The 23,335-nt window shown below is 39.2% G+C and overlaps 1 protein-coding gene across 5 annotated transcripts in view; it reads right to left on the bottom strand.

The window, feature by feature from the left end:
- The window catches only part of LOC133635425 (uncharacterized), a 418,448-nt gene that overhangs the window by 70,594 nt on the left and 324,519 nt on the right, over positions 1-23,335 (bottom strand). Inside the window, exon 1 of one of the 5 annotated variants that reach the window (XM_062028620.1) lies at positions 21,534-21,607. The exons of the other annotated variants lie outside the window; for them this stretch is intronic. The gene's annotated coding sequence lies outside the window, so the exon portion shown is untranslated. Of the gene's footprint in view, positions 1-21,533; positions 21,608-23,335 lie in introns of those variants that run through there. 5 annotated transcript variants of the gene reach the window in all.

The following is a 23,335-nucleotide window of genomic DNA, read 5'->3' as shown; positions in this document are numbered from 1 at the left end:
ATCTATGCCACGCACAAAATCAAATAAAAAAATAAGCGCACAACAATTTTCGACACACGGACACGACAGAGAAAACAGTTTTCGTCATTATTGTTCAAATATTGTAACGTCTGTCGAGACGCTTTACGGACATGAATTCCATCCATCACTTTACTGAGCAAAACTCTTTATTGTCGGCCATAAACACATCACCAAAACATTAGTAAGAACAATTATATCTAGCAAAAGTGGTCATTTTCTGCAGTACAAACCAGACCAAAAGCAACTTTGTTATATCAACAGCAGCCGCTCGCTCTTTCTCACTTGCGCCAACACATGCACATATGGCACTTAGCCAGTGATGCGTTTACAGCCACACAAAAAGTCGGACAACTCCAACACCACACATAAAGTGTCATTCCAGGTCGTTACACTATGATTTACCGAACAAATGTGTGCTTATTCTAGTGTCATTTATTAGGAATCTTAATTTATAAATATTAATCATGAAATGCTGTTAGTATATTAAATAAATACTAATAAGAATATATTTTTTACAAACAGGAAGTTGCAGGAATGTACACATGATCCCCTGCTTACATCTCATTGTGCAACATGTGGATGTTTTAATGGGAACTAAATGCAATGTCTGAAAGGGGTACAAATTATTTCCAAAGCAGGACCTCCACCCAGACAAACAATACAAGTACACAGTTCATGAAAAACTATATTTGTTGTTATTGTCATCGTAAGTGGGCCTAAACACTTATATTAGAAATGGAAATGACTGCTGTCATTTGATTATAATAATAAGAGAATGTTGTCTGTCTATCTGTGTTGGCCCTGTGATGAGGTGGGGACTTGTCCAGGGTGTACCCCGCCTTCTGCCCGAATGCAGCTGAGATAGGCTCCAGCGACCCCGAAAAGGACAAACGGTAGAAAATGGATGGATGGATGGAGATGGAACTTGTTATTTAGTCAGGTTTGGGACAGGTGTGCTGCTGGTGTAGCCACAGTGTGCACGTCTGATGTCGCTCACATGGGCTCCACTCAATGCTCAGGGAGTTTTTGCGTTTGCTCACACACATGAAAAATTAGAGGGAACATAGGCACCTCCAGTGTTGCTTTGTGTGCAAGTTCTTAAATCGAATGTAACTTATCTGAACAATATCCAGTGTTGTGGTATTTCAATGAACTGGAATCCAGTGTGCTGTGGGGCCCTATTGTAGTGAATGACACCTGACACATCATAAATTAATCACATATTTATTAGACACGTAAACAATGTGATAAAGAACATTTGACAACAATTAATCTAGGGATCTAGTTATCTGGTCAGGACACTCCTCACTCTTTTGCCTTCACCTTCATTGTCCATTCCTTTTTGGTGACTTTATATACTCTGGACCTAGACGTTGAGTCCGTGACATACATGGCGGACAATAACTGATACAGTCTGCTTTGCCAGTCCAAAAGCATTCGCCGTCTTCCGTAGTCTTCCCTCGACGGCCAGGTAATACAAAGCACACGCTTACCTTTTTTTTATCACATCCACTGTAGCCCGCATTCTCGTTTACTCTCCCACGACAAATGGGCAAAGTTTTTCGGTAATCACAGCTGACCCGGACATTGGAAAGTCCTCCTGCCGTCTGAGAAGTGTTGTATCCCAAATAGCTGCAATCGCTTTCTCTTAAGGTATTCATGTGTGATTTCCACAAGCGTCCGTACAAACACGGGCAGGTCTGGATGACTCACATCCATATTTGCAGCAGTCTTTCTGGCGTGGCTTCCTCTCCGAACTCAGTTTGTAAACGATCGATGAGTCCATACAAAGCTAAGAGACGGAGATTCAAGAAATACACGGCGCACTTACCAATGTAAAAACCTTAAATGCTGGTTTCGTGTGGCTGAAACGGGGCTTAGGCTAAATAATTATTTGTTTAAGGGGTTATCCGACATAGCCTGAGAGTAAATTCCATAGGCAAAGGGAGACTGGGTACAAAAAAGACATTGGTTGGGGACGTCTCTGCGCTGCTGACCTGTCTCTGCTCGGAATGGTCTCCTGCTGGTCCCACTATGGACTGGACTCTCACTATTATGTTAGATCCACTATGGACTGGACTCTCACGTTATTATGTTAGATCCACTATGGACTGGACTCTCACTATTATGTTAGATCCACTATGGACTGGACTCTCACAATATTATGTTAGATCCACTATGGACTGGACTCTCACCATATTATGTTAGATACACTATGGACTGGACTCTCACACTATTATGTTATATCCACTATGGACTGGACTCTCACTATTATGTTAGATCCACTATGCACTGGACTCTCACTATTACGTTAGATCCACTATGGACTGGACTCTCACAATATTATGTTAGATCCACTATGGACTGGACTCTCACTATTATGTTAGATCCACTATGGACTGAACTCACACTATTATGTTAGATCCACTATGGACTGGACCCTCTCACTATTATGTTAGATCCACTATGGACTGGACTCTCACTATTATGTTAGATCCACTATGGACTGGACTCTCACTATTATGTTAGATCCACTATGGACTGGACTCTCACTATTATGTTAGATCCACTATGGACTGGACTCTCACAATATTATGTTAGATCCACTATGGACTGGACTCTCACTATTATGTTAGATCCACTATGGACTGGACTCTCACAATATTATGTTAGATCCACTATGGACTGGACTCTCACAATATTATGTTAGATCCACTATGGACTGGACTCTCACTATTATGTTAGATCCACTATGGACTGGACTCTCACAATATTATGTTAGATCCACTATGGACTGGACTCTCACTATTATGTTACATCCACTATGGACTGGACTCTCAATATTATGTTAGATCCACTATGGACTGGACTCTCAATATTATGCTAGATCCACTATGGACTGCACTCTCACACTATTATGTTAGATCCACTATGGACTGGACTCTCACACTATTATGTTAGATCCACTATGGACTGGACACTCACAATATTATGTTAGATCCACTAAGGACTGGACTCTCACTATTATGTTAGATCCACTATGGACTGGACTCTCACAATATTATGTTAGATCCACTATGGACTGGACTCTCACAATATTATGTTAGATCCACTATGGACTGGACTCTCACTATTATGTTAGATCCACTATGTACTGGACTCTCACACTATTATGTTAGATCCACTATGGACTGGACTCTCAATATTATGCTAGATCCACTATGGACTGGACTCTCATACTATTATGTTAGATCCACTATGGACTGGACTCTCACACTATTATGTTAGATCCACTATGGACTGGACTCTCACAATATTATGTTAGATCCACTATGGACTGGACTCTCACACTATTATGTTAGATCCACTATGGACTGGACTCTCACAATATTATGTTAGATCCACTATGGACTGGACTCTCACAATATTATGTTAGATCCACTATGGACTGGACTCTCACTATTATGTTAGATCCACTATGGACTGGACTCTCACAATATTATGTTAGGTCCACTAAGGACTGGACTCTCACTATTATGTTAGATCCACTATGGACTGGACTCTCACAATATTATGTTAGATCCACTATGGACTGGACTCTCACTATTATGTTAGATCCACTATGGACTGGACTCTCACTATTATGTTAGATCCACTATGTACTGGACTCTCACAATATTATGTTAGATCCACTATGTACTGGACTCTCACTATTATGTTAGATCCACTATGGACTGGACTCTCACTATTATGTTAGATCCACTATGTACTGGACTCTCAATATTATGTTAGATCCACTATGGACTGGACTCTCACAATATTATGTTAGATCCACTATGGACTGGACTCTCACTATTATGTTAGATCCACTATGTACTGGACTCTCAATATTATGTTAGATCCACTATGGACTGGACTCTCACAATATTATGTTAGATCCACTATGGACTGGACTCCCACAATATTATGTTAGGTCCACTAAGGACTGGACTCTCACTATTATGTTAGATCCACTATGGACTGGACTCTCACAATATTATGTTAGATCCACTATGGACTGGACTCTCACTATTATGTTAGATCCACTATGGACTGGACTCTCACTATTATGTTAGATCCACTATGTACTGGACTCTCACAATATTATGTTAGATCCACTATGTACTGGACTCTCACTATTATGTTAGATCCACTATGTACTGGACTCTCAATATTATGTTAGATCCACTATGGACTGGACTCTCACAATATTATGTTAGATCCACTATGGACTGGACTCTCACTATTATGTTAGATCCACTATGGACTGGACTCTCACTATTATGTTAGATCCACTATGTACTGGACTCTCAATATTATGTTAGATCCACTATGGACTGGACTCTCACTATTATGTTAGATCCACTATGGACTGGACTCTCACTATTATGTTAGATCCACTATGGACTGGACTCTCACTATTATGTTAGATCCACTATGGACTGGACTCTCACAATATTATGTTAGATCCACTATGGACTGGACTCTCACTATTATGTTAGATCCACTATGGACTGGACTCTCACAATATTATGTTAGATCCACTATGGACTGGACTCTCACAATATTATGTTAGATCCACTATGGACTGGACTCTCACTATTATGTTAGATCCACTATGGACTGGACTCTCACAATATTATGCTAGATCCACTATGTACTGGACTCTCACAATATTATGTTAGATCCACTATGTACTGGACTCTCACAATATTATGTTAGATCCACTATGGACTGGACTCTCACTATTATGTTAGATCCACTATGGACTGGACTCTCACAATATTATGTTAGATCCACTATGGACTGGACTCTCACAATATTATGTTAGATCCACTATGGACTGGACTCTCACTATTATGTTAGATCCACTATGGACTGGACTCTCACAATATTATGTTAGATCCACTATGGACTGGACTCTCACTATTATGTTACATCCACTATGGACTGGACTCTCAATATTATGTTAGATCCACTATGGACTGGACTCTCAATATTATGCTAGATCCACTATGGACTGCACTCTCACACTATTATGTTAGATCCACTATGGACTGGACTCTCACACTATTATGTTAGATCCACTATGGACTGGACACTCACAATATTATGTTAGATCCACTAAGGACTGGACTCTCACTATTATGTTAGATCCACTATGGACTGGACTCTCACAATATTATGTTAGATCCACTATGGACTGGACTCTCACAATATTATGTTAGATCCACTATGGACTGGACTCTCACTATTATGTTAGATCCACTATGTACTGGACTCTCACACTATTATGTTAGATCCACTATGGACTGGACTCTCAATATTATGCTAGATCCACTATGGACTGGACTCTCATACTATTATGTTAGATCCACTATGGACTGGACTCTCACACTATTATGTTAGATCCACTATGGACTGGACTCTCACAATATTATGTTAGATCCACTATGGACTGGACTCTCACACTATTATGTTAGATCCACTATGGACTGGACTCTCACAATATTATGTTAGATCCACTATGGACTGGACTCTCACAATATTATGTTAGATCCACTATGGACTGGACTCTCACTATTATGTTAGATCCACTATGGACTGGACTCTCACAATATTATGTTAGGTCCACTAAGGACTGGACTCTCACTATTATGTTAGATCCACTATGGACTGGACTCTCACAATATTATGTTAGATCCACTATGGACTGGACTCTCACTATTATGTTAGATCCACTATGGACTGGACTCTCACTATTATGTTAGATCCACTATGTACTGGACTCTCACAATATTATGTTAGATCCACTATGTACTGGACTCTCACTATTATGTTAGATCCACTATGGACTGGACTCTCACTATTATGTTAGATCCACTATGTACTGGACTCTCAATATTATGTTAGATCCACTATGGACTGGACTCTCACAATATTATGTTAGATCCACTATGGACTGGACTCTCACTATTATGTTAGATCCACTATGTACTGGACTCTCAATATTATGTTAGATCCACTATGGACTGGACTCTCACAATATTATGTTAGATCCACTATGGACTGGACTCCCACAATATTATGTTAGGTCCACTAAGGACTGGACTCTCACTATTATGTTAGATCCACTATGGACTGGACTCTCACAATATTATGTTAGATCCACTATGGACTGGACTCTCACTATTATGTTAGATCCACTATGGACTGGACTCTCACTATTATGTTAGATCCACTATGTACTGGACTCTCACAATATTATGTTAGATCCACTATGTACTGGACTCTCACTATTATGTTAGATCCACTATGTACTGGACTCTCAATATTATGTTAGATCCACTATGGACTGGACTCTCACAATATTATGTTAGATCCACTATGGACTGGACTCTCACTATTATGTTAGATCCACTATGGACTGGACTCTCACTATTATGTTAGATCCACTATGTACTGGACTCTCAATATTATGTTAGATCCACTATGGACTGGACTCTCACTATTATGTTAGATCCACTATGGACTGGACTCTCACTATTATGTTAGATCCACTATGGACTGGACTCTCACTATTATGTTAGATCCACTATGGACTGGACTCTCACAATATTATGTTAGATCCACTATGGACTGGACTCTCACTATTATGTTAGATCCACTATGGACTGGACTCTCACAATATTATGTTAGATCCACTATGGACTGGACTCTCACAATATTATGTTAGATCCACTATGGACTGGACTCTCACTATTATGTTAGATCCACTATGGACTGGACTCTCACAATATTATGCTAGATCCACTATGTACTGGACTCTCACAATATTATGTTAGATCCACTATGTACTGGACTCTCACTATTATGTTAGATCCACTATGTACTGGACTCTCAATATTATGTTAGATCCACTATGGACTGGACTCTCACACTATTATGTTAGATCCACTATGGACTGGACTCTCACAATATTATGTTAGATCCACTATGGACTGGACTCTCACACTATTATGTTAGATCCACTATGGACTGGACTCTCACAATATTATGTTAGATCCACTTCCATGTGATAGTTCTCATTTTATTAGGTTCCAACATGTTTTTGTTTGTTACATCTTGTAAATATCAATTACTTTGGTGGAGCATCCGAGCTGCAGAACACAAAGCTTTGCATGTCAGCCATTAGGCTAATTGTTGCCCCACACAAAGTGTATTTACCCATAAGCTCAGCCATTTGACTCTGTTTTTTTACATAGCCCGATTAAACATTAATCCGGTGGCTTTCTCTCCCCTCTCGTGGTGTCTTTGGTATGCACGAAGCTCCGGGACGGGGAGGACTCCGCATGAATCACTTCCTCTCAAACTGGAAGTAGGGCTTAAGCTCTTTCCTATCACTAGATGTTACCACTTATTTGGTATGTGCAAGAAAAACAACATACTTTTTTCTTGCTTTGTCAGGGATCAAACGGAGGTAGTTGCGTAAAATGAGTGTGCCAGGCCAAGTTCCAGCTAAATTCACGTTTCAAATAAGTTTGGTGAACTTTAACCAGAAAACATATTTTTTGGATTAAAAAAAATTAATTAGTGCATTTTTTTTCTTGTTGTCTTTCTTTTACTGTTGTCATTGTTTTACTTTTTACCTGTTGTTCACCTTTTTCGTGAGGGGCGACGGAAGTTGGCAGACCAGTCAGCGATCCTGTTCTGTCTCCCTGTAATGTTTGTCTGACCTTGAATGGGTTTGTGCTGAAAATCTTAATTACCCCTCAAGGATTAATACATTATCTTGTATACTTACCCTTTAGTATTTAGTTTTATTGATGCTAACTACTGCTGTCAAATAATTAATCAGATTATTCAATATTTACCTATTTGAATGAAAATGTTTTCCTGTTCATTTTGTATTTTAATTACTGCTGTTGAATGACTAATTATTTACTCAGGTTAATCTCAATTATATATATATACACACACACATATATATATATATATATATATATATATATATATACATACTGTAAAAAAAAATCATATTTTTATGGTTAATTTACTCTAAATTTCTACTGTAATTTTTCTATTTTTTTTTTAAATAGTTTATAAAACTGTAGAATTGAAGACATTATCTGTAAATAAACAATCCGCCTGTTATTTAAAGTAATATGCCAGTAATGACAAACTATGTATATTTCTATTTTTTTTTTACAGAAAAATACCTAATTAATAATACATAGCATTTTCTGTTTTCTTAAAAATTACAGTAATTATATTTCATTAAATATGCAGCTTGTTATATAAAAGTCGATGTCCATACTAACAATCTAGAATAAAGGTATTTTTCTGCAGAACTGTTCGCATCGTCACTTTTTTAAAAGGTGGTTGATCTTAAAAATTCAGACAAAATGTGTAAAATAATGGTGTTTTTCTGTGGAACTGCCTGCATTGTCACTTCATTAAAGGTGTTTGATCGTAATCATTTGGAAAAACTCTGTAGAATAAAGGTATTTTTCTGCAGAACTGTTTGCATCGTCACTTTATTAAAGGTGGTTGATCTTAATAATTTAGTAAAAATCTGTAAAATTACGATATTTTCCTGCAAAACGTTTCGTGAAAATTTCTGTAAATATAATTTGGTTTACAATGTTTTATTTTAATTGTATGGTTTTCGTTTGGCAGCCAGAGCTGCCAGTAAATGACCGTTTTTTTACAGAATTTTTTTTACAGTGTATATTTAACAGTTAATGTTTTGGTTTTTTTTATCTTTTTTTTTTTTTAAATTCCAGTTACTATGTTTAATCAAATTAATCTCGCATGATCATAATTTTGATCAATTACTTGCTTGTCGAGATGCAATTTTATTGTGTGTGTTTATGTGCCTGTATATTTACCCTTTAGTGAATAGTTTAGTTTAATTTATTCTAATCACTGCTGTCAAAATAACAATTTAAATCAGATTAATCACAATATGGAAATGTGATTAATCACAATAATTACATTAATGACTTGCTCATTAAAATGGAATGTCATTATTGATTCCAATTACTACTGTCAAATGATTGTTTAATCAGATTAATAACCTTTTATCATTTTGATTAATCACGATTAATCATAATCAATTAGATTGTAGGAATGCAATTGTATTGCAAACATACCTGTCTGCAGTCAAAGTAAAATTGTGTGAATAATCTGATTTAAAAATGATTAATCAAATGTATTTTGGTGATTAATCACATGCATTAACGTTGACAGTCCTAATTGTGGTCCAACAAGAGTTACATTATTTATAGACAATGCCCTGACGGGTTGACACTGCCTACAGACACACGTAGGAACACAATACCGTAGGAAAGCAGAGCACACATGCTTAAACGGCCAACCACTCACTCCGGGGACCCGGGAAGTGGCTGGGATGGACCCCGCACTTACAGCTACTCAGAGCCAATCAAAGCTGATAGTGCAGAGATGTACACCAGCCAGCCATACACTCTTCCTCTCCATCACACACACATAAAAAACAAACACCCTTTTTAGTGTTTCCTCTCACTTACAATACATAAAGAAGACTTGGGACAGACATAGTATTGCTATATATACCGTATTTTTCGGCGTATAAGTCGCTCCGGCCGAAAATGCATAATAAAGAAGGAAAAAAACATATGTAAGTCGCACTGGAGTATAAGTCGCATTTTTTGGGGAAATGTATTTGATAAAAGCCAACACCAAGAATAGACATTTGAAAGTTAATTTAAAATAAATAAAGAATATTGAACAACAGGCTGAATAAGTGTACGTTATATGAGGCATAAATAACCGACTGAGAACGTGCCTGGTATGTTAAAGGTCTACTAAAATAAAATGTTCTTATTCAAACGGGGATAGCAGATGTGTCATACTTGATCATTTCGCGATATTGCCATATTTTTGCTGAAAGGATTTAGTAGAGAACATCGACGATAAAGTTCGCAACTTTTTGTCGCTGACAAAAAAAGCCTTGCCTGTACCGGAAGTAGCGTGACGTCACAGGTTGAAAGGCTCCTCACATTTCCCCATTGTTTACACCAGCAGCGAGAGCGATTCGGACCGAGAAAGCGACGATTACCCCATTCATTTGAGCCAGGATGAACGATTCGTGGATGAGGAACGTGAGAGTGAAGGACTCGAGTGCAGTGCAGGACGTATCTATTTCGCTCTGACCGTAACTTAGGTACAAGCTGGCTCATTGGATTCCACACTTTCTCCTTTTTCTATTGTGGATCACGGATTTGTATTTTAAACCACCTCGGATACTATATCCTCTTGAAAATGAGAGTCGAGAACGCGAAATGGACATTCACAGTGACTTTTATCTCCACGACAATACATCAGCGAAGCACTTTAGCTACGGAGCTAACGTGATAGCATCGTGCTTAAATGCAGATAGAAACAAAATACATAAACCCCTGACTGGAAGGATAGACAGAAGATCAACAATACTATTAAACCATGGACATGTAACTACACGGTTAATGCTTTCCAGCCTGGCGAAGCTTAACAATGCTGTTGCTAACGACGCCATTGAAGCTAACTTAGCAACGGGACCTCACAGAGCTATGATAAAAACATTAGCGCTCAACCTACGCCAGCCAGCCCTCATCTGCTCATCAACACCCGTGCTCACCTGCGTTCCAGCGATCGACGGAAGGACGAAGGACTTCACCCGATCATCCGTGCGGTCAGCGGCTAGCGTCGGATAGCGCGTCTGCTATCCAAGTCAAAGTCCTCCTGGTTGTGTTGCTGCAGCCAGCCGCTAATACACCGATCCCACCTACAACTTTCTTCTTTGCAGTCTCCATTGTTCATTTAACATATTGCAAAAGATTCACCAACACAGATGTCCAGAATACTGTGGAATTTTGCGATGAAAACAGAGCTTTTTTGTATTGGATACAATGTGTCCCAATACTTCCGTTTCAACCATTGACGTCACGCGCATACGTCATCATATATAGACGTTTTCAACCGGAAGTTTAGCGGGAAATTTAAAATGTCACTTTATAAGTTAACCCGGCCGTATTGGCATGTGTTGCAATGTTAAGATGTCATCATTGATATATAAACTATCAGACTGCGTGGTCGCTAGTAGTGGCTTTCAGTAGGCCTTTAACGTAACATATTATGGTAAGAGTCATTCAAATAACTATAACATATAGAACATGCCATACGTTTACCAAACAATCTGTCACTCCTAATCGCTAAATCCCATGAAATCTTATACGTCTAGTCTCTTACGTGAATGAGCTAAATAATATTATTTGATATTTTACAGTAATGTGTTAATAATTTCACATATAAGTCGCACCCCCGGCCAAACTATGAAAAAAACTTGTGTGAATAATCTGATATATGTGTGAGTGCGTGTGTGTTTGTGCGTGTGCGTGTGTGTGTTTGTGTGTGTGTGGTGAGCATCTAGTGCTAGATATATGTTTTCATCCTTCTAGCTATAGTGGAAAGAGGGGCCCTCACAACCTACTTACCAAACATGGGTCCACTCAAAGTAGGCAAGACATGCATGTGTGTGTGTGTGTGTGTGTGTGCGTGCATGTGCGTGTGTGTGTGTGTGTGGTGAGCATCTTTTGCTAGATATATTTTTGTCATCCTTCTAGCTATAGTGGAAAGGGGGGCCCTCACAACCTACTTACCAATTATGGGTTCACACAAAGTAGGCAAGACATGTATGTGTGTGTGTGTGTGTGTGTGTGTGTGTGTGTGTGTGTGTGTGTGTGTGTGTGTGTGTGTGTGTGTGTGTGTGTGTGTGTGTGTGTGTGTGTGTGTGTGTGGTGAGCATCTAGTGCTAGATATATTGTTTTCATCCTTCTAGCTATAGTGGAAAGGGGGGCCCTCACCAACCTACTTACCAAACGTGGGTCCACACAAAGTAGGCAAGACATGTACCGAAAAATACGGTATATATATGAAATAAAAATATAATATAATACAGTTTGTGGTCAAAAGAACATAATGTCATGGCTGTCTGGAGTTTCCAATCATTTCTTCAACTCTTATTTTTTCGTGATGTAGTGATTGGAGCACATACTTGTTGGTCACAGAAAAACATTCCTGAAGTTTGCTTCTTTTTATGAATTTATTATGGGTCTACTGAAAATGGGTCAAAAGTATACATACAGCAATGTTAATATTTACTTACATGTCCTTTGGCAAGTTTCACTGCAATACGGCACTTTTGGTAGCCATCCACAAGCTTCTGCTTGAATTGTTGACCACTCCTCTTGACAAAATTGGTGCAGTTCAGCAAAATGTGTTGGTTTTCTGACATGGACTTGTTTCTTCAGCATTGTCCACACGTTTAAGTCAGGACTTTGGGAAGGCCATTCTAAAACCTTCATTCTAGCCTGATTTAGCCATTCCTTATACCACTTTTGACGTGTGTTTGGGGTCATTGTCCTGTTGGAACACCCAACTGCGCCCAAGACCCAACCTCCGGGCTGATGATTTTAGCTTGTCCTGAAGAATTTGGATTTCCATTGTCCCATTTACTCTCTGTAAAGCACCAGTTCCATTGGCAACAAAACAGGCCCAGAGCATAATACTACCACCACCATGCTTGACGGTAGGCATGGTGTTCCTGAGATTAAAGTCCTCACCTTTTCTCCTCCAAACATATTGCTGGATATTGTGGCCAAACAGCTCCATTTTTTGTTTCATCTGACATCACATGGACAAAGATAAGACCTTCTGGAGGAAAGTTCTGTGGTCAGATGAAACAAAAATGGAGCTGTTTGGCCACAATACCCAGCAATATGTTCTTTTTTTTTTAAAGTACACATTCTATAGTGATGAGGCAGGTTGATGGAACAGAATGGAAGAGGAGGCTCTGTGAGAGCATGTCGGAGTAGCGGTGTGGAAGAGGTAAGACTAATAGGGAGGGGTGAAGTTGTGGTAGGCCTCTAAGTAGAGATGTCCGATAAATGTTTTAAAATGTAAAATCGGAAATTATGGGTATCGTTTTTTTTTATTATCGGTATCGGTTTTTTTGTTGTTTTTTTTTTTTTTTTTTTATTAAATCCACATAAAAAACACAGGATACACTTACAATTAGTGCACCAAGCCAAAAAACCTCCCTCCCCCATTTACACTCATTCACACAAAAGGGTTGTTTCTTTCTGTTATTAATATTCTGGTTCCTACATTATATATCAATATATATCAATACAGTCTGCAAGGGATACAGTCCGTAAGCACACATGATTGTGCGTGCTGCTGCTCCACTAATAGTACTAACCTTTAACAGTTATTTTTACTCATTTTCATTCATTACTAGTTTCTATGTAACTGTTTTTATATTGTTTTACTTTCTTTTTTATTCAAGAATTTTTTTTAAATTTATTTATATTATTTTATTTTTTATTTTTTTTAAAAAAAGGACCTTATCTTCACCATACCTGGTTGTCCAAATTAGGCATAATAATGTGTTAATTCCACCACTGTATATATCGGTATCGGTTGATATCAGTATTGGTAATAAAAGAGTTGGACAATATCGGAATATCGGCAAAAAGTCATTATCGGACATCCCTACCTCTAAAGTGTAAAGACGGATTTTGTCAAATCTTTCTGTCTTTTACTGTACACACAAAATACCTATTCCTCTCAAATATTATTCACAAATCTGTCTAAGCACTTCTTCTTTGCTAAGATAATCAATCCCACCTCACAGGTGTGGCATATCAGGATGCTGATTAAACAGCATGATTATTGCACAGGTGTGCCTTAGGCTGCCCACAGTAAAAGGCCACGCTGAGGCCGGTTATCCAGGGTAAATCACACCTAACCTTATCCGTGTCCACACACACACAATGGCTGTTTAAGACCCCCATCCCCTGCGCACGTCACCTCCAGTGTTGCTTTGTGTGCGAGTTCTTAAATGTAACTTATCTGAACAATATCCAGTGTTGTGGTATTTCAATGAACTGGAATCCAGTGTGCTATGGGGCCCTATTTTAGTGTACAATATACATAAACATCCCTCCTGTCTGTGCCGTATCCTTCCCCCTGTACACATAACATGTTTATCCTAAACATTCCTGCCACTTCCTTTTATACACTACCACATTTTTACCAAGTTTTTTTTTTTTTTGACATAAACTGCAATAATATTGTGAAGTGAAGTGAATTAAATTTATATAGCGCTTTCCTTTAGTGACTCAAAGCGCTTTAACATAGTGAAACCCATTATTTAAGTTACATTTAAACCGGTGTGGGCGGCACTGGGAGCAGGTGGGTAAAGTATCTTGCCCAAGGGCACAACGGCAGTGACTAGGATCCCTATTAAAAAATATATATCCTTTGAGCCTTCCTATACACACAATTGAGCATGCACACATATTCTTGTTTCCACAATTACCAACACATAAACACATTTTAACCAACTTTCTAATAAACTTTTAATGACCACTCGAAAGGTTCAGCTCATCAACGAGTGCTACTTGAAAGCTGCACACACACACACACACACACACACACACACACACACACACACACACACACACACACACACACACACGCACACACACCCATTCTTGTATTTGTAACCCTCATGAGACTTCCGAAAAATGCCTACCCCTTTAGGACCAGCCTTTCTAGATATATAAAGATGTGTATTTACAAAATTAATAATATATACATACTATGCAAATATAAAAAAGATTGTTGTGCAAAATGAGTTAAAATTTCACAAGAAAAAAGTCACAGTTTCACAAGAAAAACTTCAAATTTTGGCAGTATTGTAATAAAAGTCCTCGTTTTACTCAACGCAAGTCAACATTTAACAAGAAAAACTGAACATTTGTGCAAAGTTATGAAAAAAGTTGGAATTTTACTCAATAACAGTCACAATTTTACAAGAAAAGCTAGAATTTTTGGCAATTTTATGAAAAGAGTCGTAATTTTACTCGACAAAAGTCACAGTTTTATAAGAAAACTTTAAAATGTTGGCAATATTATAATAATCGGAATTTTACTTGTCAAAAGTATGACAAAAGTCATATTACTCAAAAAATGTCACTATTTTAGAAGGACAACAGAAAAATTGGCAATATTATGATAAAAGTCTGAAATTTTTCCTGAAAAATGTCACCATTTTGCAATAAAAAGTAATAATTTTACATAAAAAAGTAATAATTTTACGAGAAAATATTGCAGTACTACTAATATGAGAAATTGTTCCCAATTTTATAAGAAAGAAGTCGACACAACATGAGAAAAAGACTCCTTTTAGTTAATTTTGGCAATATTGTGATAAAAGTCATAATTTTATATGACAAATTTCACCATTTTGCAATAAAAAGTAATAATTTTACAATAAAAAAGTCATAATTTTACGAGAAAATATTGCAATACTACAGAAACAGAAATAATATGAGAAACTGTTCCCAATTTTATAAGAAAGAAGTTGACACAATTTGAGAAAAATACTGCTTTTAGTTAATTTTGGCAATATTGTGATAAAAGTCAGAAATTTACATGACAAATGTCACCATTTTGCATTAAAAAGTAATACTTTTACATAAAAAAGTATTATTTTACGAGAAAATATTGCAATACTACAGAAACAGAAAGAATATGAGAAATTGTTCCCAATTTTATAAGAAAGAAGTCGACACACTGTGAGAAAAAGACTGCTTTTACTTAATTTTGGCAATATTGTGATAAAAGTCAGAATTTTACATGACAAATGTCACCATTTTGCAATTAAAAAAGTCAGAATTTTACGAGAAAATATTGCAATACTACAGAAACAGGAAAAAAATATGAGAAATTGTTCCCAATTTTATAAAAAAAGAAGTTGACACAATCTGAGAAAAAGACTGCTTTTAGTTAATTTTGGCAATATTGTGATAAAAGTCAGAATTTTAAATGACAAATGTCACCATTTTGCAATAAAAAGTAATAATTTTACATATAAAAAGTCATAATTTTATGAGAAAATATTTCAGTACAACAGAAACAGAAAAAATATGAGAAATTGTTCCCAATTTTATAAAAAAAATAAGTTGACACAATCTGAGAAAAAGACTGCTTATAGTTAATTTTGGCAATATTGTGATAAAAGTCAGAAATTTACATGACAAATGTCACCATTTTGCATTAAAAAGTAATACTTTTACGTAAAAAAGTATTATTTTACGAGAAAATATTGCAATACTACAGAAACAGAAAGAATATGAGAAATTGTTCCCAATTTTATAAGAAAGAAGTCGACACACTGTGAGAAAAAGACTGCTTTTACTTCATTTTGGCAATATTGTGATAAAAGTCAGAATTTTACATGACAAATGTCACCATTTTGCAATAAAAAGTAATAATTTTACATTAAAAAAAGTCATAATTTTACGAGAAAATATTGCAATACTACAGAAACAGAAAAAAATATGAGAAATTGTTCCCAATTTTATAAAAAAAGAAGTTGACACAATCTGAGAAGAAGACTGCTTTTAGTTAATTTTGGCAATATTGTGATAAAAGTCAGAATTTTAAATGACAGATGTCACCATTTTGCAATAAAAAGTAATAATTTTACATTAAAAAAGTCATAATTTTACGAGAAAATATTGCAGTACAACAGAAACAGAAAAAATATGAGAAATTGTTCCCAATTTTATAAAAAAATAAGTTGACACAATCTGAGAAAAAGACTGCTTATAGTTAATTTTGGCAATATTGTGATAAAAGTTCGAATTTTATATGACAAAGTCGCCATTTTGTATTAAAAAGTAATGCTTTTACGAGAAAATATTGCAATATTACAGAAACAGAAAGAATTTGAGAACTTTCCCAATTTTATAAGAAAGAAGTCGACACAATGTGAGAAAAAGACTGCTTTTAAATAATGTTTTTTTTCTTCTATTTTTGTTTGTAATTAGTTTTTAATCTTCATTATTTACTTCTAGTTAGTACAGTATGTCTCCATATATAAATATTTATTTCATTTGTTTCATCAATTTCGGCCGCATTTCAATTTCTTGAACACACTTGTTATTTCATATGTTGCCCAGAGGGGGAACACCTTTAAAACCGACACACAGTCAATTTGAAAAACCCCTCCTTTTTGGGACCACCCTCATTTTGATAGATTTCACCACCAGGGGTGCAAATGAGACATTCTCCATTAGATGCAATGGTTTTCCGTATTGGGACCATGATTTATGTCATCACTTGTTCACACCTCCTCATATGGAAGCTACTTTTCCTTGTTGATGTCTCAAGAAGGGTAGGAATACAAGAACACACAAACACACACACACACAGACACACACACACACACACACACACACACACTGAGGTCCTGTCAGGGCTAACTAAGTGGAGTGGCCAGCAAGGCAGCATTTGGCCGGACAGAGGTTGCCGGGGGTTACGGGGGATTGGGTGGACCACCTGCTGAGTTTCAGCCACCAACTGACTGAAAACATTTACATCAGAAACCCTCGCTATGGAGACAGGTGAAGACTACGGAAAAAAAAAAGAAAAAAACCAATGGCACAGAAGATTAGAAAGTTGGACAATCTAAATATTTATTCTTTAAAAAAGTCACCAACATTTCTTTACTATAAACAACTAATGTTCCTCCTTCCTGTTTGCTTAATAGCCTCTGAAGTTATGCTGACCTTTACAATTCCCATTCGGAGGTAAAAGAGAAGGTGTCAGGGGAAGTCGGACCCTTTCTACCAGTCATATATCTTTAAAATAAAAGAACAAATCAGTAATTATACGAGAGTTCAGGATGACTTTCACCCTGCAACAAAGACTTCTTATTTTTAACCACACCTATTTGGAGTTTTCGGGGGCTGCACCTTCCTTCCATCTACACCCCTTCTACACTAAACTATGTCTAAGCCGGATAACCCCTTAAACGAATAATTATTTAGCCTAAGCCCCGTTTCAGCCACACTAAACTATCGTTTCAGGTCCCCCTCCTTGGACATTTTTTTACACGGGTAAGTGCGCCATGCATTTCTTGAATCTCCGGCTCTTAGCTTTGTATGAACTTATTGATTGTTTGTGTCCTGGGCATGACGTTAAAGTGCATCCGGCAGTGGAGGCTCCTCTATGGGGTCTTGGGGCACTCGGAGGTTAACCCCTTTACTACTGTTACCCCAGGTGGCCCTTGGCAAAGGCCTAGTACCTGACTGCCCCCTAGCCAGGGGCTATGTCAAAAAATAAATAAACCACACGATGTTAGTGCACCAGTCGAGGATAATGATCAAACTGCATGCGGTATTAAAAAATGATAGGGACGAGTTCAAAGCGGCACTGGTTTGATTACATTTCATTGTCGCTAATTGTAAAGGTGAATTCATTTGAATGAATTACGCCAGGGGTGTCAAACGTACGGCCCGAGGACAGGTTTTATCCGGCCCACCATGTGAGTTTGCTAAGTATAAAAATGAACCTGAAATTTTTTATTAAAATAAACAGCTGTTCTAAATGTGTCCACTAGATGGCGCAATAGCAATTCTTTGTATCTTTGTAGATGATGTTGGATATGTCCTGGGCATGACGTTAAAGTGCATCCGGCAGTGGAGGCTCCTCTATGGGGTCTTGGGGCACTCGGAGGTTAACCCCTTTACTACTGTTACCCCAGGTGGCCCTCGGCAAAGGCCTAGTACCTGACTGCCCCCGAGCCAGGGATACGGTGAAGACCTCAACGGCGAAGCAGGCGGAATACAGTAGATTTAAGAACTACCACAACGACTGCGATGGCGGAAGAAGGCTGCAGCAGAAAAGGGTCCCCAGTCGTCTTGGACTCCATGCCACTGGACCCTGATCTGTCAAGGATCGTGTGGTGACTGTCTGTGCACCAGTCTCCCCACGTAAAACAATGTGATGATGATGATCGTTAACAAACTGAGTTCGGAGAGGAAGTGACCCCAGAAAGACCGCGCCCCACACAGGAAGTGACGTCAGAAAGAACACGCCACAGCCAGCTTCATAATAAAGCGGTTTCGTAACTCGGAGGTAACCACTGGAAATATGGAGGCGAGTCATCCAGACATGCCCGTGTTTCTCCTTCTTCTACATGTACAGACGCTTGTGGAAATCACACATGAATACCTTAAGAGAAAGACATTGCAGCTATTTGGGATACAACACTTCTCAGACGGCAAGAGAACTTTCCAATGTCCAGGTCAGCTGTCATTCTACTTACCAAAAAACTTTGCCCATTTGTCGAAGGAGAGACAACGAGAATGCGGGCTCCCGTGGATGTGATAAAAAAAAAAGGGAGCGTGTGCTTTGTATTACCTGGCCGTCGAGGGAAGACTACGGAAAACATTGAATGCATTTGGACTGGCAAAGCAGACTGTATCAGTTATTGTCCGCCATGTATGTCACGGACTCAACGTCTAGGTCCAGAGTATATCAAGTCGAGAGAAGACTACGGAAAACATATTTTTTGCTGCTCCAGACAGATTTTTTATTTTTTGTTGTATTTTTGGGTTGCCGACCCCTGTTCTAAATCATTACAGGTGAGTCCCTACAAGTGACGTATATGAAACATTCTGGAGTGATTGACATGTGACAGCCATGCGACTATCCCAGAATATGCATACCCTTGTATTTTTTGCCATTACTCAATAAAATGCTTTTTTTTGGTGAACATTTTCAATTTTCATAATTTTATTTGGGTGTACCCTGCCTTCCGCCCGAACGCAGCTAGGATGGGCTCCAGTCACCCCCTCGATATTGAGAGGGACAAGCGGTAGAAAATGGTTGGATGGATGGGTAAATACTTTCCCAATGACAGATACTGATTACTACACTATATTACCTAAAGTATTTGGCCGCCTGCCTTGACTCACATATGAACTTGAATTGCCATCCCATTCTTAACCCATAGGGTTCAATATGATCTGGGTCCACCTTTTGCAGCTATTACAGCTTCAACTCTTCTGGGAAGGCTGTCCACAAGGTTGCGGAGTGTCCATCCATCCATCCATCCATCCATCCATCCATCTTCTTCCGCTTATCCGAGGTCGGGTCACGGGAGCAGCAGCCTAAGAAGGGAAGCCCAGACTTCCCTCTCCCCATCCACTTCATCCAGCTCCTCCCGGGGGATCCAGAGGCGTTCCCAGGCCAGCCGGGAGACATAGTCTTCCCAACGTGTCCTGGGTCTTCCCTTTGGCCTCCTACCGGTCGGACGTGCCCTAAACAAATCCCTAGGGAGGCGTTCGGGTGGCATCCTGACCAGATGCCCGAACCACCCGGATGGCAGAGCTTCTCACCCTATCTCTAAGGGAGAGCCCCGCCACCCGGCGGAGGAAACTCATTTCGGCCGCTTGTACTCGTGATCTTGTCCTTTCGGTCTTCGGTCATAACCCAAAACTCATGACCATAGGTGAGGATGGGAACGTAGATCGACCGGTAAATTGAGAGCTTTGCCTTCCGGCTCAGCTCCTTCTTCACCACAACGGATCGATACAGCGTCCGCATTACTGAAGACGCCGCACCGATCCGCCTGTCGACCTTACCATCCACTCTTCCCTCACTCGTGAACAAGACTCCGAGGTACTTGAACTCCTCCACTTGGGGCAGGGTCTCCTCCCCAACCCGGAGATGGCACTCCACCCTTTTCCGGGCGAGAACCATGGCTTCGGACTTGGAGGTGCTGATTCGGAGTGTGTTTATAGGAATTCCAAAAAGCGCATTGGTGAGGTCACACACTGATGTTGGTGGAGAAGGCCTGGCTCTCAGTCTCCGTTCTAATTCATCCCAAAGGTGTTCTATCGGGTTCAGGTCAGGACTCTGTGCCGGCCACTCAAGTCCATCCACACCAGACTCTGTCATCCATGTCTTTATGGACCTTGCTTTGTGCACTGGTGCACAAGGTTGGGAGCATGGAATTGTCCAACATGTTTTGGTATCCTGGAGCATTCAAAGTTCCTTTTCACAGGAACTAAAAGGCCCAAGCCCAACTCCTGAAAAGCAACCCCACACCATAATTCCTCCTCCACCAAATTTCAAACTCAATGCAGTCCGAAATGCAACCTCCAACCCCAGACTGGTCCATCAGATTGCCAGATGGAAAAGCCTGATTCATCAGTCCAGAGGAGGCGTCTCCAAGGCTCTAGAGTCCAGTGTAGATTATTTTAAGAAAATTACGCTAGATTAGTCGGAATGTCTGAGGGTATAATCAGCTTAATTTCAGTCCCTGAAAAACTTTTTGGTGCCACAAAAGTTTTAGATGCTGAGCTTGGCAGTGGCCTTTTTCCCCCTCCTAAAAATATCCATTCATCCCCCATCTCCTCGTGTGTGTGTGTGTGTTGCTGGGTTGGGGGGTAGTGTTGGGTGTGTCGGGTGGAGGGTGGGGGGCGGGGGTGGGGTTACTGTGACCCACAGACTGACCTCCTCAAACTTCAAACTAAATACTTCTGGCAGTTACCACGACGACAGAGCTCTCCAAGCCTTATCCTACTTACCGAAATGAGACGAGGAGTGAGGCGAGGTTGGAAGATGGGGACGGGGAGGAGGGCGGCAGTGAGGGAGCAGAAGACAGAGGAGAGGGCCGAGCTGAAAGGTGTGGACGTGGAAGGGGGAGACATCAAATATGGGTGGAGCGAGAGAGAAAGACAAAAAAGAGAGAGAGAAAGCGAGAGTTGCTGCTGTTGCATCTGTGTTTTTCATGAGTAGACAGTTTACTGGGAGATTATTCACAGTCTGGTATTTAGCGTTATTAGGCCACTGCTCCCCACCCGTCATCCGCAAACCATACTGAGATCTTTTGTGTTTGTTTTTCCTTTGTATTGTCACTATTTCCCCCATTGTTCAAAAACCATGAATCAAATATTTATTTTATTTGCCTTGAACTGCCGTCTGCCGATACAGCCAATTGTTTAATCGTAATAAAAAGACAATTAAACGAGACAACCGCCGTATTTTTCCGACAAAAAGACGTTACTTTTTTCCCTACGCTTAGAACCCCGCGGCTTATAAAACGGCGCCGTCGGTTTACGGATTTTTCCTGGCTGACTCTGTTTGTTGCACCTCGGCGGGCGTCTCCGCCCTGCAGCAGCCGCCAGCTGCAATCATTCACCGGCAATCAGCGCACCTGCCTGTAATGATCGAGCTGCCTTCTTAAGCCTGCACAAGCTGCCATGCCGCGCCGGAATTTAACATTCTGTTGGCGTACAGTAAGCCACGTCCTGCTTGATGCAATCCTGCTCTCTCTGTGTTTTGCCCCTCCGTGTTTTCAGTGTGTGTTTTCTTGTGTCGCCCCCGCAGTACCCTGAGCTGTGCGTCTCACTTTTCCCCGGATCTCCCTCTGTACTCCGACTGCCTCCCTCGATCCTTGACTTCCCCCGCTTTGGACTCGGACCTGTAGACTTCTCTCTCCCCTGGACTTCCTCGTCTCTCGTTCAACACTTGGTAACACACACTTCAGCTAACTACACACATAGCCTCACACACACACTCTCTTGGGTTTTGACACACTCCATTTCCTTAGTTAGTATATATAGTATTATGTTGAAGAGGTTCATTTAGCCTACTAATGTGTATTTATAAATGGTTGATTTATATAGGCTAGTAAGGTAAAGTTTTGTACCTTAACTATATATATATATATATATATATATGTATATAGTATTGTTTGATTATTATATATATATATGGTCTATAAATATAATAAATCTTAGAGCTAAATAACCCCTGGTGTCAGTTGCCGTCACCTCCCTTAGTTAAACCATAAAACTGACAGTCATAATGTTTTTGTATTCATCAAATAGTTTTCAACACCGGCAGAGGCACTGAAAAGGTGTGTTATTGTTTGTGCTACGGTGCTCGCTCACTGCCGGTGCTGCGGGTTGAAAAAATGTACTTCCTGCTTTGTGCCTTGAACCGGAAGTGTATCCCCTTTCGTCGACTATTTGTCGACAGTGTTGCCATTCATCACTCCGAGTGACGTTTGTAAGTGTCAGAATTTAACTAAAACAATTCAGACTTACTAAACCGTCCTATGTGTGTTTTAATGCATATTTGTACGTGCTATCGTAATGTAAACAAGCAAGCATCGTTAGCATTAGCGTTAGCATAAGCGAATATGTTAGAATGATTTACTCACAATCAGTGTTTTGAAAATTAATTTAAAAAAAACAATAAATTATTGTTATTCGTTACTTTACCAAAATGTAATTGAATTACTAAACTAATTACTCTTTAATAAAGTAATTAATTAATAGGGAAAGTAATTTAAATGTTACTTTGTGTTCCTTATGTTCTTTGT

This window comes from Entelurus aequoreus, linkage group LG19 (assembly GCF_033978785.1).
Source record: "Entelurus aequoreus isolate RoL-2023_Sb linkage group LG19, RoL_Eaeq_v1.1, whole genome shotgun sequence".
NCBI classification, from domain to species: Eukaryota; Metazoa; Chordata; class Actinopteri; order Syngnathiformes; family Syngnathidae; genus Entelurus; species Entelurus aequoreus.
Note: the sequence above shows the minus strand (reverse complement) of the source record. Positions and strands in the feature narration are given on the sequence as shown.